Source organism: Trichechus manatus, unplaced genomic scaffold (assembly GCF_000243295.1).
Source record: "Trichechus manatus latirostris isolate Lorelei unplaced genomic scaffold, TriManLat1.0 scaffold00058, whole genome shotgun sequence".
NCBI lineage: Eukaryota > Metazoa > Chordata > Mammalia > Sirenia > Trichechidae > Trichechus > Trichechus manatus.
Window position 1 is genome coordinate 3447729 of NW_004443994.1, and position 7845 is coordinate 3455573.

The following is a 7845-nucleotide window of genomic DNA, read 5'->3' on the forward strand; positions in this document are numbered from 1 at the left end:
AACTGGGGAAATGATGGAGTTGCAGATGTTTTTATCCCAGTGACCAAGTCAAGTTATGGCAATAGCAGGTTGGGACTGGGTAAGTTATTAAGTTGTCTGTGTGTAACTACCTTAAAATAATCCAGAATAATCAGAATAATGTGTTTACAAATTGACTTCAATTTACATTCTGAATGATAAGCATAAGAATTGCCCAGTGTAGGTTGATGCCCTTAAGAGGGAGTATTGTTCTCTGGATCAACACCAGAGTCTTTGTCAACTGCATACGAGTTGGTAGAAGTAATGAAGTCAGTGGTGTTTAAGATAAGTGAGTGGTTAGAAAAAAAAAAAACCAAGATCCTTGGTAAGCCTGTAGCCTATGCCAGATGTGCAGGTTCCAGGCTGCGAATCCACTGTCCTGCTTAACTTTACTGCACAGATGATTTCACAATTTGGTCTGAATTCAAGGCCAGGCACAGAACTTTGGCACATTCACCTTGGAGTGTACATTGCATCAGAGGAGAGACCTCCATAGGCTACAAACAAGTTGTATGACTATTCTATACCTGCTTGCTATTAAATGTCTGACAGAATTTAACCCGAGGCTTTTCTTTTTGATGTAACTAAAAACCTGCTATCAAGTTTTTTCAGGATTGGGGGCTCTGTCCTCAGCATTTGGCACATTTAGAAGCCAGTCTGCTACTTAGTTATGATGCCTGATGGAAGCTGGAGTCTCACTTCCCTCAGGGCCCCTCTGGCCAGCCGGGCACCTCAGATGAGAGTCATTCTGCCTTCTGCAGTTGGCTCACCTGCTGCCGCACCCTAGCAGCCAGACCTGATGGCCCAGATGGCAACCCTGCTGCCCTCGTCGCTGTGGGCTCTGCTGTCGGGTGCAGGCTGGGCCATGCCATAACTGGAGGCTTCAGTGGGGGAAGTAATGCTCAGCCCTCAAGGCCTGATATTACTTGCCAGGAGCCTCAGAGAGCCCAAGCAACATACCAGCAGCAGCACTTTGGCCCTTGCCACCATCAGATGAAACTGTTTTTGGAGTGTGCCCAGAACCAGAGTGACCGCAAGCTTTGTGAGGGTTTCAGCAAGGTGCTGAAGTAGTGCAGATTTGCAAACGGATTAGGGTAATCAAGAAGTTCAAATAGAAGAAATGGAAAATCCACTCTCCTGATCAAGTTAACTTAGCATAAAACTATAGTTGATAGTGACAGTATAAAGTGTTCGAGCACCAGTTGAACCTCTCCTCTGTCATGAATAGCTTTCTTGTTTCAAAATCACCATGGAAGAGGGTGTTTTTAATGTACTGAGATGTTTTGGGCTGGGCAAATGTTTGTGTGACCTCCTTAAACTAGCTGTTGTGATGTTATTGTTTATGAATTAATTAGGATAAAGTGATTTTATTTAAAAAAAAAAGTTTTTTGGGATTGAGCTCTATGACTCGCCTAAGTTTTAATAGCCAGGGCCTAACAATGTTAACAAAAAACTCTGAACACCTGCCAGAGGACCTCCTGGCTTTATCAACACAGGTGGAAGGCAAAGGACCAAGGTGAAGTGGTAGAGGGCCCAGCGGTGTGTCAAGAATAGTGTGAAACAGAGTCTGAACCAGTTCAAGAGCCTTGGGGAGCCAAACCAATGCAATTAGGGCTTAACCTCAGTGGGAAAGGGTGGGAGATGGCTGGCTTAAAGGAGGGGACCATGTTCTTAGAAGGGAATAGGTATCGGATATGCTTCCTGGACAGGAATTCTCAAACATGGACGAAGGTGAATTCAAACCTCAGAGTGTTGGTTTTGACTGGGTAAACTCTCTTGCTTTGGATGAGAATGAGTCCTGAGAACCTGGTCCTCGACCATGTAACTCAGCTGTGGGAATTTGGTTGCAGGAAGGGATACAAGATGGGAGAGATCAATGTTAACTAAGTAATCAGTCTTCTGGGACTAGTAGGACTTTGAACAATCAGATCATGTGGTATAATCAATTCCCTGTTTTCTAGAGGAAAGAAGGGGCATATCAAGGCCACACTGATACTTCACTGGAATCAGATTAGCCATAAGTATCCAAACTAACCTATTTTCCCATAAGCTAGCTATTTTGCTGCCACTCACAGGGAGCCCAAGGAGATCCCCAACGCCACCCTCTCAGCTTTCCCCCCTCCTCAGGATGGTTCATCTTAAACCAGTTTGGGTTCTTGGATATAGCTCTGCTTTTCTTAAATTTTCTTGAATATCTAAAGATTTTCTAAATGATAATTATCACAGATGTCCCAGTATAATAGCCAAATTATCCCAGTGTAATAGCCAGATAAATTTTGCTATATTTGTACAATGGAATGTTTTATAGCAGTTAACATGACCAAACTACAGTTAGATCAAACAATATGAACACATAACACAGTCATAATGTTGGGCAAAATGAGCTGGAGGCAATAGACTATATGCTGTTTGATTTTATAAAGTTCACAGTGAAATCCAACTCTAATGATAAACATCAGGAGAGTGGCTATCTTTAAGCATAAGAGAAGGTTACTGATTGGAAGAGACACCAAAAAAGTTTCTGTGGCATTGGTGATAGCATTCTGTGGCATCCTGTGACATTGTATACGTGTGTGCTGAGCACTTTTCAGTTCCTATATTTATAGGAGCCCTGATAGTGCAATGGTTAAGTGCTCAGCTGTTAACCGAAAGGTCAGTGGTTTGAACCCACCAGCCTTCTGCAGAAGAAAAGACCTAGAGATCTGCCCCCGTAAAGATTACAGCCTAGGAACACTATGGGGCAGTTATATTGTGTCCTCTAGGGTCACTATGATTCAGAATCAACTCAACAGTACACAACATACACTTCAATTAAAAAGTTGAAAAAAACATGTCTAGCAGAAATCCTTACCAATAAAAAGGCCATTTGGGGCTTTTATTTATAAATGATTAATTTCAAAAGTAAATAAAGCAAAACAAAACAAACATACAGGTATTCCCTGACTTACGATGGATTCGAGTTACAACAAACTGCACTTACGACCTTCAGTGCATCTGAAACATTGCATCTTCCTAGGAGGAAGTTATGGGAAAATGCATGCAGGAGATTTGGAAAAAAATTTTATGCGAACACACTCCAAGCATTTGATCAGGATAATATGATGGAAGAGATCAGTGGATAAATTGTCCATATGGCAAGACTGTTGAATTTAGAACTTGATATTACTTATGTGGAACAGCTCATAGATCACAAAGAATTTACAGATCAGGACTTAATGGATTTTGAAGAGGAAAGAAATGCTGAAGGAAGAAATAATGAGGAAGAGGAAGGAGAGAAGCTATCAAAAAATTTTACAGTGAAAGGATTAGCTGGAGTTTTTTCTAAACTACATCAGGGGCTTCAGTTGCTTGAAAACATGGACCCAGGCACTGATCCCTTTGCTAAAGCTGATGGGTAGGTTAAGGAAGTAAAGAGATGTTATCAAAACATATTTGAATAAAAAAAGAAAAGGATCATCCAGACAACTCTTACTAATTTTCTGACTAGAAACACCATCCCCACTCCCAAGGATAATCCAGAACCTTCCACAAGTGGAGTTATTACAGCAACAAAATGGAGTAAACTTTTTACTTGTGTATTTTTAAGGCATGTATTAAAATATATCAGTAAATTTATATGTAATGTTTTCAGCCCCCAAAGACAAACAAAGGCTAGATTTATAAAGATACTGATAATAAAAAGCAATCGTAATGAAAACTGAAAGAAAAAATACGCGTACTCTTACATCAGTACCGATTTAGGACGGAGTCGTCGGAACGGAAACCTGTCGTTAATCAGGTCTTCTGTTATCTCGTCTATGTCACAGACAGCAAATAGAATTTAATATCTTTTATGGAATCACTGGACTATTTAAAGCAATATCTAAAATTAAGATTCTTATCCAAGCTTTCAGGAAAATAGGCTTAGATTATAAAATGACCAGTCAGTGTGTCAAGAAGAGGCTATATTGAGGTACAGATTCAACTTTACTCTGAATGAAACTGGGCAAGGACGCAGATTCTGCCTGTTTCTACTGTTGCTTTCTGTACTCTTCTCAGTCTCTGATTAATGTTTTGAAATTATATGAGCTAGAGTTTATCTCCACCTTCCTCATGAATGTAAAAATTCTGCTGTTCTTTTGGACACACTTTGAAACATTATTTCCTGACAACTTATATCTTACTGCACCAAAATACTATGTGCAAGAATAGTTGTGAGACTAACTTCTGATGAAATTGCTGAAAAAGTGCTTGAAATAGATCTCTTATTTTTTCAATAATTCAACAATTATTTATTAATGTTCAATTATATGAGGGGCCTTTTTTTCTGAAGAGTATCTTGGGATGTTTATAAACTTTATTAATACATGTGACAACCTACGGCTGAACTTCAAAGTGGGTGAAGAATCCTTTTACTCTTCTTCTATTGTCCTTTACCTCACTCTTGGTGCCTTTCTGAGCTCTAAACTGCCATCATTTCATGTAAAAATTCTCTTGTTGACTGTTTCATATTCTTACTGCCTCTGTGGACTGCCATTTGATTGCAGCTACCAAGCATCCTAGGTGGCGCCGTGTCCCTGAGTGGGGCAAATGGTTAAGTGAAAGGTTGGTAGTTCAAACTCACCCAGTGGCTCCTCGGAAGACAGGCCTGGCAATCTGCTTCCAAAAGGTCACAGCCTTGAAAACCCTTCGGAGCAGTTCTACTCTGCACACATGTGGTTGCCATGAGTCAAAATCAACTCAATGGCAACTAACAACAACAACCGAGAGTCTTATACTTTAGAGTATTACTTGACAAAATTTCTCCTGAAAGATGAAGCAGCTCAGTTATGAGGAGTTTGTGTGTGTTAGAGGTGCTGGTCATATGTGTACTGGGATTTGATAGGACGCAGGGTTTATCCCTGCCCCTAATTCCTTTTACCAGACCACCCAGCTGTGCAGTATGAGGAATGGTCCTCTGCTTGATCCCGATGCGTCTTTGGGGACTGGCTCAGTGGCCAGACTTCTCACTCCAGTGGCTTTGGTTGGGGAAACTGGAAGGCAACCAAGCATTAACTCACAATCCACAAAAGCGCAGAGCTGTGCCCTTAAGATTTAGAGAGATGCAAGAATTGAAGACTGACCACAATGTTAATACCTGATGGCTCACTGGGCAATGTAGAGATTCCACCACTCTGTCAGTGTAGGGTAATTTTAAGAAAGAAATTTATCTGCATATAAAAAGCATGGTTTTATTTCAGGAGAAGGCCCCTGAACTGATAGAACTATGTTGGAAACAAGAGGTGCAAGATTCTGGCATTTTCTTTACTATTTTAAATATCATAATTACCCTGTGAGCCAAAGTTCCTAAAACTCTCCTTTATTTTGAGAACTTTAGAGAGCAGCTAATATACTGAGCACATGGTATATTAAGGTCCTATTAGATGGCAGCTCACATATTTATTCAACCAACATATTTTGAACACCTGGTATTTATGTGGCAGGCTGTGTGCTAGTAGCTAAAGATAAGATGAAGAAGATCAGGTACCTGAGATCAAGACAGCTGTAAATAGACCATTTCAGTTTTTACAATTATATAAAAAGTGCTGTGGTAGGAACAACATCATGGTGCAGTGGCAGCACGGAGGAGGACACCTTATCTAGTCTTAGGAAGTCAAGGAGTAGGAGACCTTAAGGAGAAACAGAGGTTAGCAAATAAAGGATACAGGGTGAGGAAGTAGGGTTGTTTTCAGAAGTCTGTATACTGTGTGAAGAGGTCCAGAGTCAAAGATAACGTATCTAGCTTGTGGAATTACAAGGAGTTCAATCTAGCCACAGCAAAGTCTAAAGCACTCTACAGCTAGAAGAAATTTCTAAAATGTTGAGTAGACCCTGAAGACAAATTTTCTTCTAAGTCGCCAACTTTGTAAATGCAGAACTGGAATTTAGAGGCTGTTGTAACCAGCAGCACAGATGACTTTGTATCCGAAAATAAATTAGGAACTAGAATATTAAGGACTCATTGAAAGGCCATGATGAAGCAAGGTTAGGATGCACGTCTTGTGCTTTCTAGTTCCTTTTGTAATGAGCAGCCTCTTGTCGAGCTGTCTTCCGCCACTTCTAGTAGCATTAAACGCTTTCATACTGTTGTGAAAAATTCTCATTTCAAAAAATTATTTCATTTTTAATTATAGTAATTGTATTTATTTCAGAGTATATGTTAAATTCATACTACACAGAATAAAAAGGCATAAAGAATATATGATGCAAAGTTATTTCCCCACACTTGACTTCATCAATGCAGGTGCAGGTTCCATTTGTAACCATGGTTATCATTTTATTGAGCATTTTTCCTGAGATAGATAATTTCATATATACATATATATGTACGTATATGTATATGTTCATTATTTTCTATGTTCAGTGATAGCAACTCTATACATTTTCTACATCATTATTTTTTCATGTTATGATAAATCCTGGAGATTTTCTCATATTAATGCAAATAGAGCTTCCCTTTTCATTTTAGTGATGGTAGAGTCTTTCTTTGTAAGTATGTCCCATGATTTATATTACCAGTACATTACAGAGGAAATTCTTTAGGGTTGTTTCTATCTTTTACCATACAACAATGCTGCAACAAATATACTAGTATATATGTCATTTTAATATATATAATAGGTATATATAAACCTATATATACCCATTTCATATAGTAAATAAAATGGGTAAATACATTTATATGAGTAAATAAATCCATAACATAAATTCCAAAATGTGAATTATGTGGATCAAACATTGGGCATTTAAGTTTTTGATATATGTTGTTGTGTGCCATGGAGTCAGTTCCTAGAGGAGAGAGTGGAACTGCCCCACAGGGTTTCCTAGGCTGAAATCTTGAGGGAAGCAGATCAACAAGTCTTTTCTCCCGGGGAGCCACTGCTGGGTTCAAACCACAGACCTTTTGGTTAGCAATCGAGTGCTTAACCATATGTAAGTGTACAAATTTGTACTCTCCATAGCAAATATGAGAGATTGCCTGTTTCCCCAAACCCTTACCAACCTTCTTGTCCTTTCAAATGTGTTGTCCCATGCCAAGCTTAGAGATGAATCAGGTACCTCATAGTTTTAATTTGCAGATCTCTTATTCTCAATGAATCTCAACATCTTTGATTTCTTCTTACATGTTTGCCCGTTTTAAAAATGTGGTTTCCTTTTTTTTTTTGCTGATTTATAAAGGATTTTATTAATTAAAGAATTTATATCTATTTGTGGTATAAATTACAACATATTCCTCATCTTACCATTTGTATTTTGGATTTGCTTGCGTTTTTCTATGAAGAATGTCTTTTATTTATGTAGCTGAATTTATCAATCTTTTCATTTATATATTCCTGTTATGTCACACTTAGAAAGGGCCTCCCTATTCCAATATTATTTAAAAAAAAACTCCCTCAGATTATCTGATTTTATGGTTTAATTTTTCATATTTACATCTTTGATCTATATGAAATTTATTTTGGTTAAGTTATAAGTGAGACAACTTTTGTTTTCCTAAATGGCTATCTATAGTCCAAATACCATTTAATGAATATTTCATATTCCTTCACTAATAGGAAATAACAAATTTATCATATACTGAATTTCTTTATGACTTTCTGTTGATTTCTAAATTCTCAAGTCTGTTTTATTGGTGTTTGAGTATTCAAGTGCTAGTATCACTGTGCTATTGTCAAGATGTTTAATGTATGGTTAAAACTAGTCCTCCACGTGTTTATTGTCATTTTTTAGAATTCCACTGGATATTTTTGCTTGTAGCTTTTCCACACAAATTTTAAAATGAATTTGTCTACTTACAAAAACGTATGT

General features: G+C 38.2%; 1 pseudogene; it reads left to right on the forward strand.

The window, feature by feature from the left end:
• Positions 1-691: 691 nt before the first annotated feature.
• Positions 692-1178, forward strand: LOC111820992 (coiled-coil-helix-coiled-coil-helix domain-containing protein 2 pseudogene; annotated as a pseudogene).
• Positions 1179-7845: the final 6667 nt, after the last annotated feature.